At 38.5% G+C, this 10,934-nt stretch overlaps 1 long non-coding RNA gene across 1 annotated transcript in view; it reads right to left on the bottom strand.

The window, feature by feature from the left end:
* Positions 1 to 4,422: 4,422 nt before the first annotated feature.
* LOC138142482 (uncharacterized) overlaps positions 4,423 to 10,934 on the bottom strand; it is a 30,133-nt gene continuing 23,621 nt past the window's right edge. The window contains exon 3 of the long non-coding RNA XR_011163438.1: positions 4,423 to 4,886. This is a non-coding gene — a long non-coding RNA (uncharacterized lncRNA). The remainder of the gene's footprint in view (positions 4,887 to 10,934) is intronic.

Raw genomic sequence — 10,934 nt, 5'->3', positions numbered from 1 at the left:
GCTTCCCCACTGTGATTGTTTTCTAAGCAGGTTGTCTGGGAGGGGAAGGGGAGTTCCAGTTTCCCAACTCTAAATTCCAGAGACTGTTTACAGCATCTTCCTGCTGCTGCTTTCTGACTCTGGGATGGGCCCATTTACATGTAAATGAGTCACCAGATATAGGACTGAATCCACCAGTGGCGGGACCACTGGCTCCCCAGAGTCCAGCTCAGCTTACCAAGGAAGGCTGCATTCTGACTGGACAAATCATTCCCACACAAAGTGGCTTCTTCCTAGTTTTAATTTCAGTGCTGGTCTAACACAAAACCCTATTTCCTGTCTCTGGCATTGTTGATTTTTCAGAGATAGTAGATGGCTACAGAGCAGTTTTCACTTTTCAGTTCAACCTACACAGGACTGGCAGCTTCTAGCCTGGATGATGCTAAGTTAAGAGAGAAGAAATACTCTCAGGCTTCTCTGGGATTAGCGATGGTGAGTGAATCTTGTTTGTTAGTCTACTGGGGACAACCTCAACTCACACCATCTGTAGCCTTAAAGACTGCTCTTTGGCTGACCTCCAGTGTCAAGAAAATGTCTTAAACTCAACATATAGTCTACATGGGCAGTAAGAGATAGGGAATTAAGCTAATTATTAAGAAAGTTGAGACTCAAATCACTTTTGAATTTTTTTGAGGTGGATAGAGTGGAAAAGTTGTAAATAACACTCTTCAAATGTATTATTAAAACTCAAATAATTATCCATCTTACCCAATATTCCATTTCCTTGAATCTCATTGCCTGTATAGACATAGAGTCCTCAAGGAACACCATAGGCTAATAGGTTCATAAATGAAGAACTGGAAGGAATCTCAGAGTCTATCTAGTCCAGGGGTGGGGAACCTGTGGCCTCTCAGCCACGTGTGGCCCTCTAGGTCCTCAAGTATGGCCCTAATTCAATAGAAGGGCCTAGAAGATCACACATGGCCTTGAGGCTATTGGGTTCCCCACTCCTGATTTAGTCCAACTTGCTCATTTAATAAATAAGGAAAATGAGACCCACAGAAGTTGAGTAAACATATCCAAGGTCACATAGGTGGAAATCATTATAGGATGCTGTAGATAGAAGTAAATGAATGACTAATTGAGTTATTGGATTAAAAATATTTATTAAGTACCTACTAATGCTGAACACTGTGCTGAACTCTGGGGAAACAGAAAAAAAATTAATAAGGTCATTGCTTTCAAGGATATTGCATTCTAATTGGAGGATGCAGCATATGCAGTCTAAGTGGAAAAGCCTGGTTGTCCTAAGGACTCTGCTTTGCAGTGAATGGTGAGACCCAGAAGCCTTTAGGAACCTTGAAGCAACATTAGAGATCATATTTGTTCAAAAATGAGGAAAAATGGACTACCATCTTTTATACAGGTTAAATATCTAAGCCTCCAAGATGTAAAGTAATATTTCTAAGATCATAGAGAAAGTTCTGAAGCCCAGGGCTCCTGGATTCCAGTCTAATGATTTTTCCCCTTTATCCTCAAGTTAATAGTATTCTCCGTTCCAAAACAACCTTGTATTTATTTGACTATATTCTCTATATATTTATATATGGAATTGTTATCTCTCCTATTAGTATTTAAAATCTTTGAGCACTGGAAATTTTAAATTTTTGTCTTTGTGTCCAAAAGCACTTAACACAATGCTTGTGATCAATTATTCATTCAACATATATTACCTACCTTCTATATTATATTTTACTAAGCCAGGTATGGAGAACCTGTGACCTTGAGGTCACATGTGACCCTTTAGGTCCTCAAGTGTGACCCTTTGACTGAATCCAAACTTCAGAGAACAAAAACTAGAGATACAAAAAGAGGCAAAAGACAGCCCTTGCCCTCAAGGAGCTTGAAGTCTAATGGGGGAAGACTACATGCAAGCAAAAATAGCAAATATATGGAAACAAACAGCAAATATATGCAAACAATATATACAAATAGCGACTATGTCCCAACAAATAAAAAAAAAACTATATACAGGATAAATTGGAAACAATGAACAGAGGAAAGGCATGGAATTAAGAGGAGTTGGGGAAGGTTAGCTGTGTAATCAGTGTATGTTGATTGGTTTTTCCATGTTGCTTCTGAAAAAAGGTAGCGAAAACCTGAATATTGTGAACATAGTGAGACCCTGGACCCAGTGTATTTCTTAAGGTTTTTCTGTTCAGCACACAGACTGATTGATCTGAGCTCATACCTTCACCATGTATTTTAACTTTCCTTCCTTCCTTCAAGGCCCAGTGAAGATGATACTTCCTCTGACCCTTTCTAGGAACATAATCTCTCCTCATGTTTCTCAACACTTTGTCTAGCTCTCACTTTACATTCTTCCTTAAATCAGTCTTATTTTTCTCTTATTTTGCTCATTGCTTGTCTTTTCCCTGGATAAGAATGTAAACTCTTTGAGGACAGGGATTATAGTTTTCTTTATCTTCTAAGAAAATCCTCAGAGATGTACCCTGGGTGTTGTACATATCAAGCAGTCATTTAAAAATAGTTTTTGAATTGAATTGAGTTTTCCGTTAAGGGAGCAAAAAGCAAAATATTTACATTAAAAGGAAAAAACAAAGACAAAAGCAAAATATTTTGGTGTTTTGCCATTCTCCAAGACTTTGAAGGAAGCACAGAAAATGATGATTCTCACAGGCAGAGAGGTGGTGAAAAACAAAGAAATGCTTTCTCCAGACTGACTGCTTACCTTGCCAAAAGGGGAAATCATCAGACTGTATCCCTGAAGCATGGAGGCTAGCAAGTGGGGTTCCCTGCCCCCTGTTCCTTGCAATCAATCCTACCCCATGTCAGTCATGGCCTTAGCACCAGGGGTCACAGAACTAGGCAAAGCCATTGCTCTCTCTTTGTGCTGGGGAGGGGTGGAAGGAATGGAGGGAATATTTGTTGGTTCAGTGCTTCTTACGAGAGTCAGCAATGAGTACATGCTATAACTTTTGCTGAGGTTTGACAGGTTTCAATACATACCCAGGATTGATAACAACATAGGATGGAATATCATCTAATACAAGCCTCTGATTGTAGAGATGAGAGAACTGAGCCTTAGCAAAGGAATCACTCAGTCAAGGTCATAGAGCATGTTAAGTGGCAGAGGCTAGACTCAGGCCTAGCTTCTCTGATTCCACATCTGGTGCTCTCTCCACTTTGCTATGTTTTTTTTTTCAATAGTGTCATAAAATCACAGATTTATAGCATGCTAGGGACCTCAGAGGCCATCAGGTTCAACCACCTTATTTTACAAATGAGGAAACTGAGCCCTTGAAAAGGTAAATGATTTGCCCTTGGTCAGATACCAAATATCAAGCAATTCCCAGGCAATATCTGCTCTAAGTAGGATCTAGAGAGGCATCTAAAGTGGCCTTTACACACAATTCAATGGTAAAACCCAATCAGGCATAGTTCACTTTGCAGAATTCTGATAGTTAATCTATGGACCCCATCTAAACTGTTGAATCAGAAGAAAAGACACCAACATATATCCTTCTTCATGAACATTTATCAATATTTTGATGGATCTGTGATCTCACTAGAATAAGTATACCTCATCATCCAACATAATCCTTTTACCCATCGTGACCTTGGGGTCAGCTACATTGGTGGCATTGGGTTATTCCACTATTCAATGCAATATAAGTATTGCTAGGCTAATACTGGCATTGGCAATTTATCAGTAAAAAGGAGTTTTGCTTCAGTGGATATTGTAGGATAAGCTCCTTCCCATATGCAGGAAAATAACAGTTTCTCAAGTAATTTTGGGAAAATGACCAGCACTGAATCTGATAGTATATGCTATGTTCCACATCAATAGTACTCCATCTCTGTTCCCTCTTAATTTAGAAAGGCATAGGTTCAAATCTTGCCTTTCATCTTTACTGTTGATATGACCATATGCAATTCAGTTAATCTGAGGCTCAGTTTCCTCATCAGTAAAATTAATAGTTTGGATTCTGTAATAGAAATGTAAATTTAAGATCTTCCCTGCCCCTAGGTTAAGTGCACCTGGAGCTTGTGGAGGGAGGCTTGTTTTTCAGGAGATACTTTGTGATTGGGCAGTGGGTCAAGAGGGTTGGGACACTCTCTGAGCCAGGAGAAAGCTATATAAAACCTTGATGTGAGACTTTGCTTTGGGACTCACTTTGAGAAGTGTTGTGTGACTTGACCAGATGAGATTCTGGGCAGCCATTGAGCCCCCCAGCTTTGAAAAATCCAGATGTTGATGCTTCCCTCTCTAGTAACTGAGTAGGTATAGATGTAATAGTTGGACAGTTGGAGGTCTGTCTGCTTGATCTGTTTGTTTCTCTGTCTTCTTGTAATTTCTGTTTGTAACCTCTGTATACTCTGAAGTTTGGGGTGCTGACTTTTTCCCCTGAACTAGGTAAATGATATGTTTGATTGATCAAAGCAAGATTGTTAACTCATCTTGAGTTGCTTTCCTTTAGAAAAGCAGATCTAGGAACCGGTGTTGGCAGCCACCCAGGGGATGCTGGGGTGCTTGCTGCTACAGATTCAATGACTTTTAAGATCCCTCCTAGCTCCAAATCTTTTATCCTTTAATCTTTGAAGCCAAGATTGATCATTAGAATTGTGTAGCATTCTGTTTAATTTTTTCTTGTTCTTTCTACAGTGTAATATCTTCTTTTCTTTGCATTGATTCATATGTATCTTCCCTTGTTTCTTTGAAATCTTCATATTCATATCTCCAGAGTGGAGTAATAGTCCATTACAAACATGTAGAATTTGTTTAGCCATTTCCTAACTTATGTGAATGTACTTGGTTGAAGATAATAATTTTAATGAGGAAAAGGTGGTCTTTGATTCAGTTGTCAAACTTAGACCACTTCTTCCTGAAAAAAAAAAATCATTCAATTAGCCAATCAATAGGTTTTTAATATGTTGTCATATATTAAAAAATATGTGTATTATATAAAATTACATTTTATTAGTTATATTATTATGTATTCTCCAATGCTTACCAAGAGCCAATGCTAAGCACTGGGAGACACGGAAGACAAAACAATCCTGCTTTGAAAGATCTTACAATTTGATGGGAAGACAACAGGTAAATAACTATGTTCATGAAAAATACATATGGATTAAATGGAAGGTAATATGAGAGAAGGCTCTAGCAATTTGGTGGGGTGGTTGGGAAGGGGGCAGAAAAGGCCTCCTGCAGAGGGTGGGATTTTAGCTGACTCTTGAAGGAGACAAGGGAAATAAGAGGCAGAGGTGAGGGGGGAGAACATCCCAAGCATAGAGGACAACCTTAGCAAAGACTAAGGGAGATGAAGGGAGATGAAGTGTAATGAGAGGATCAGCAAGTAGCCAATATGTATAGATTATATAATGAGTAGAGGGGATTAAAGTATAAAAAGACTGGAAAGGAATTATATTGTAAAGAGCTCTAAATGCTAAGAGGAGGTTATATTTGATCCCAAAAGTCACATGGCACCATTAGAGCTCATTGAATAATAAGCTGACATGGTCAAACATATGCTTTTAAAAAATCACTTTGGAAGCCAAGTGGAAGGTGGATTATAGTGGGAAAAGACTTGTGGCAGGGAGAGCAGTTGGAAATCTCTCACAACGGGCCAGTTGAGAGTTTGAACTAGAGTGGTAGCTATGCAAATGGAAAGAAGACATACAAGAGATATTGTAAAGGTAGAAACAACAAGATTTGGGGAATGGATTTGGATTTTGAATTTTGGATAATGGATTTGGGGATGAAATTGAGATTACAGTTCTGGGTGATTGGGACAATCGTGATACCCTTAATAGTAATAGAATAACTTGGAACAGGAATAGGAGAGGGCATAACAAGGGGGTTAATTTTGGACATGGTAGGTTTGATAAACCTATAGGACATCCCATCCAAATAGGTGGAATTGCAAACTGGTTCAGCCATTCTTGAAAACAGTTTGGAACTATGCCCAGAAGACTATAAAACTTATGCATACCATTTGACCCAGCAATACCACTACTACATCTACATTCCAAAGAGATCAAAGAAAAAAGGGAAAGCACCTATTTATACAAAAATATTTATAGCAGCTCTTTTTGTGGTGGCAAAGAATTGGAAATCAAGGGGATGTTCATCAGTTGGGGAATGGTTGAACAAGTTGTGGTATATAATTGTGATAGAATGCTAGTGTGTCATAAAGAATGATGAACAGGATGCTTTCAGAAAAACCTGGAAAAACTTACGTGAACTCATGCAAAGTGAAGGGAGCAGAAACAAAAAAATCATTGTACACTGTAACAGTAATATTAGCTATGAATGATCAACTGTGATGACTCAATACAATGATCTGAGACAATTCATAAGGACTCATGATGAAAAATGCTATCCACTTCCAGAGAAAGAACTGTTAAACTCTGAATACAAATTGAAGTATAAAATTTTCACAAATATGTTTTGCATGATTCCACATATATAATTGGTATCACGTCACTTGCCTTCTCAATGGGTGGGGAAGGGGCTGGAGGAAAGTAAAGAATCTGGAACTCCTAAATTTTTTAATGTTAAAAATAAATAAATAATAATTAAAACAAAACAATATGCCCAAATGGCAGTTGCTGATGTGAAATTAGAGATAAAGAGAGAAACTAGAACTGGTTATATAGTTTTGGGAATCATCTGCAGAGAGATGATAATTGAATCCATAGGAGCTAATGAGATCAGCAAGTGAGATCATGCAAACTATTATACAGGGAAAAGAGAAGAAGATCCAGGATAGGGCCTTGAGGGAATACCCATGGTTAGTGTGTATGACATGGATGAAGAACCGGCAAAGGAGACTGAAAAGGAGCAGTCAGACAGATAGGAAAAGAATCAGCAAAAAGTTATGTTCTCATGTTACACAAGAATTTAAAGGAGAGTATCTAGAAGATAATCATAGTGTTGAAGGCTGCAGAGAGGTCAAGAAGGGTGAAAATTGAGAAAATACCATTTAATTTAGCAACTAGGAGAACATTACTAATGTTGGAGGGATTAGTTTGAGCTCTGGAGGCAGATTACCAAGGGTTTACCAGAGAATGAGAGTTAAAGAAACAGAGACATGGAATTTAGAGTGCTCTCTCAAAGAGGTTAGCTACCCAGGGGAAGAGAGATATAGGATGATAGCTAGTGAGATTGGTAGGCTCAGTTGAGGATATTTTAATTTAAGGTCAAACAGAATAGGAACATAAATGTGTTCCTAGGCATCTGAAGAAGACCCAGGAGATAAGAAGAGATTTTTAAAGAAGATAGGAGTGAAGTGGAGGGTTCAGAAGAGATCTTTGAAGAAGATAGGGGTGGAGTGGAGGGTTCATAATGGGATTGGTCTGCTGGAGAAGATATGACCATGGAAGCATTTAGAAAGGTTGGCCTTGGTGAGGAGAAGGAAACTTCTTCATTCCAGACTGTAGTGAAGGAGAAAACAGTGGGGGGAAATGTCTGAATAAATGAAATAAGGAGGAGAGAAGAGTTATATAATAATATTATATTATTACTATAATATTGATGAATGGCTTCAATATTTTGGTGAAGTATAAGATGACAAAATATTGTGACTGTAGAGCCCTGCCACGGGGCCATTTCTAGCTTTGGTCTATAAGCTAGGGGATAAGACTTCAGCCACTTGCCTCCTGCAAAGTGCTACCTGGCCGCCCCACTCTTTCCTATCTTGACCCCTCAGTGAACTCAACCTTATACTATACTCTCAGATCCTTTGTTCTCTTGTCCTATCACCAATCATGCCTTTCTAGATCCCAACCCTGCATTATCCCCATGACCTATCTCCTTCACTCCTATTCAGGTGCTGCTAAATGGAGGTGGAGAAGATTGTGAAACCATAATGACTGGCACCTCTATAAATTAGTTAAACTAGACATTCACTGTAGCAAGGCAAACATTCTATTTATTCCTAATCAATTCAATCTCTCATTCTCCACATTGACAATTCCAAGTGTTCTTATCTCTTCTCAAGTCTTATATAGCACCCCTCCCCTCTTCTCTCAACTAAAGATGTCATCTTATACTTTTATACCAGGTAGCACAGCCAGTAAGAGCACCAGCCCCAGTGTCCGGATGACCTGGGGATCGAATCCGGGCTCAGGCACTTAGCACCCACCCAGAAATAACTGGGTGTCAAGATGAGGATAAAGACCGGAGTTAGGGCTTTTTATGCTACTTAAAGAGGATTTGTGAGTGATAAGTGGTATGAAATATATTATCCAGGATACTGTCCAGAAAAGAAGATGAAGTGATCACATATTGAGAGTAGAAATAACAAATGGAAAACTTGAGTGTTTCTTTGTATGCTTCTCAGGTCTAGGGTTTTTTGTAGTTACTAAGAGTTTACTCATTTAATGTAAATTAATTTAGAGGACAAAAACATACAAAAAGGATACAAGAAAACATATACATTCTATTTCACTGGAGAAATAAAACGGAACATAAAACTTCTCCCAGCAAGTCAGCATTACTAGACAGACATAGACTTACTCACCATATGTTAGGGGCTATATGCAGTTTACATGAAGGCAAAGGGAGCTGAAACCTATTAAAAATGCACCAATCTAGGGTAAGCAGACAAGGCAAGGGTTGGTAGAATTTATTGAAGTCAGGTGCAGCTCTCCTGTTAGTCACTCTAGTTGCTTCTATTTAATGTGTATATCTTGTTTTCTGCCTCTGGATGAAGGAACCTAGTCTAACCACCTGCATCACACTGGTACCCACAAAAATCACACAAAAAATCAAAGTGTATTGGGTGTATTGTCTATGGAGAATCTGTGGAAAGTTGTAGATAATAACAACTTATTTTTTAATAGTTTGTGACTATTACATATTTGTATGTCACTATATTTGAATAGTTTGTGACTATATACATCCAAGAAATGTTCACACCCTCTGTATCAAGGAGCTATTGAATTCTCACCTGGTATGCATAAACAACTAGAAAGCATTAAATACTTTTAGTGAATGATACCTGTGTTATGTATGTATATGTATACATATATACATACAAATGCATACATACACACATGCATGCATATATACATATACATGTACACACATATATATGTATAGACAAATATAAACTTAAGGTTAAAACTGGATATTAAAGGAGGAGTATTAATCTCAGTGAAATCAGACATGATTTTCCTTCTCTTGACCTTGTTACAAAGATTCTCTCTGTCTCCTCTCTCTCAAACTCCTTTCTGTTGTGATTAAAAAATCACAAACAGTAATTCAGTTCATATTCAATGAAGTGATTATGTTTTGTATGTTGGAGGTATAAAGTTAAGTTAAAGTTTAAATAATAGGTGGTTTTAGTTAGAAGGGGCTTCAGAGATCAACCTGTGATTTTACAGATATAGAAACTGAGAAACAAAGTGGAAGTGACATGTCCAAGTTCACGCACATAAGAAGCAGAAAAGGAGAGTTTAGCTGAGAGATGGTAGGATATAGTAGAAATAACTCTGTGTTTACTAGTTGCATGATCATTTAATGTCTCTGAACCTCATTTTCTTTAGGGCATAACAAAATCATAGCTACTTCTTTCATGAAGTTATTGTAAGGAAAGCTGTATAACTTTGAAGTCTTATAGACACATGAGTTATTATTTTTCAGATTCATATTTTACCCACAGTTATATCATTAACCATCATAATGCATAGATAGTATTTTTTCTTACCTCCTAATTCCATTTTAAATGTATTATTTCACATTTCTTAAACTGTCTTCTCATTCCCCCATTTTGTTCTTCCACTTCCTTCTTCCCCTCCCCATATGATATATTTTTTCATTATATCCCTACAAACTATGTTTAGAGAAAAAAAATGCAGGTCCAGGTCTCCCTTGAAGGGATTTCAAAGAAGCAGTATTTTGTCTGTTTTGAACTCTATCAGGGATAGTTGGTGTGTCATACATAAGTGAGGTCCCCTTCAGTAAAACCAGGGAGTTGACCAGGTAAAGTGACTTCAGCAAGCTGGTCTGGGCTGTTTCAGTACGAGGTAGCAGATGAAGCCCTTAGTCAATAGTCACTGGAGGCCTTCAGTCAACCTCTCTGGGACTGCCTCTATTCCCCTTCCCTGCTTTGCTTGCAGACTCCTTCCTTTACCTAAGGCAATTCAGACTTCTAGTCTTGGCTCCTATGATCTGGTTTGGCCATAATGGTGCAGTTTTGTGGCAAGAGTATTGGACCTGAAGACAGGAGATGAGTGGACAGATCTGATATTAGTTCTGTGACTCTGAGAAAGTCATGTAGCCTCTCAAAGGATCAGTGACCTCATCCATGAAATGGGGACAATCATAGTCATGTTATTCTCTTTATGTGATTGGGGTGGGGGTGGAAGATCAAGAGGGTAATATTATGTAAAGGGCACTGAAAATTGTAAAAGATTATATAAATGCCATTATTGTCATTGTCATTTTTCTGATGACAATAATAATAGCACATAAACATATGCATATTTATATAGAGAGATATCCCTATAAATTTTACAAAGTACTTTATATATGCTAAATCATTCGACAACCCTGTGACATAATTGCTATTATTACCTTCATTTTTCAAATGAGGAAACTGAGGCACAGAGAAGTTAAGTACTGTGTTTCCCCGATAATAAGACACTGTCTTATTATTTTTTGGGGGAAGAAAAACACCAGAGGGCTTATTTTCAGGGGAGGGCTTATGTTGTCCTGCCTCAGCTCTCCTCCGCGGCACTGCTCTCAATGGCGCCAGCAAGCAAATCACTGGGGAAGAACAGGATGACTCGCTCACTGCTGCAGCTCTGATTGGATGCAGCTTGGAGCGCAGCGTGCATTTCACGGGGGGGGGGGGGGGGCGGCCAAAACGGGGGGACCCAAGGATCGCGAGCGGCCATGGAACAAACTCACAAAACAACGCATG

The sequence above is a fragment of the Petaurus breviceps genome, unplaced genomic scaffold, assembly GCF_028583685.1.
Source record: "Petaurus breviceps papuanus isolate PSGF00001 unplaced genomic scaffold, PetGlider_PUasm1.0 90591, whole genome shotgun sequence".
NCBI classification, from domain to species: domain Eukaryota; kingdom Metazoa; phylum Chordata; class Mammalia; order Diprotodontia; family Petauridae; genus Petaurus; species Petaurus breviceps.
Note: the sequence above shows the minus strand (reverse complement) of the source record. Positions and strands in the feature narration are given on the sequence as shown.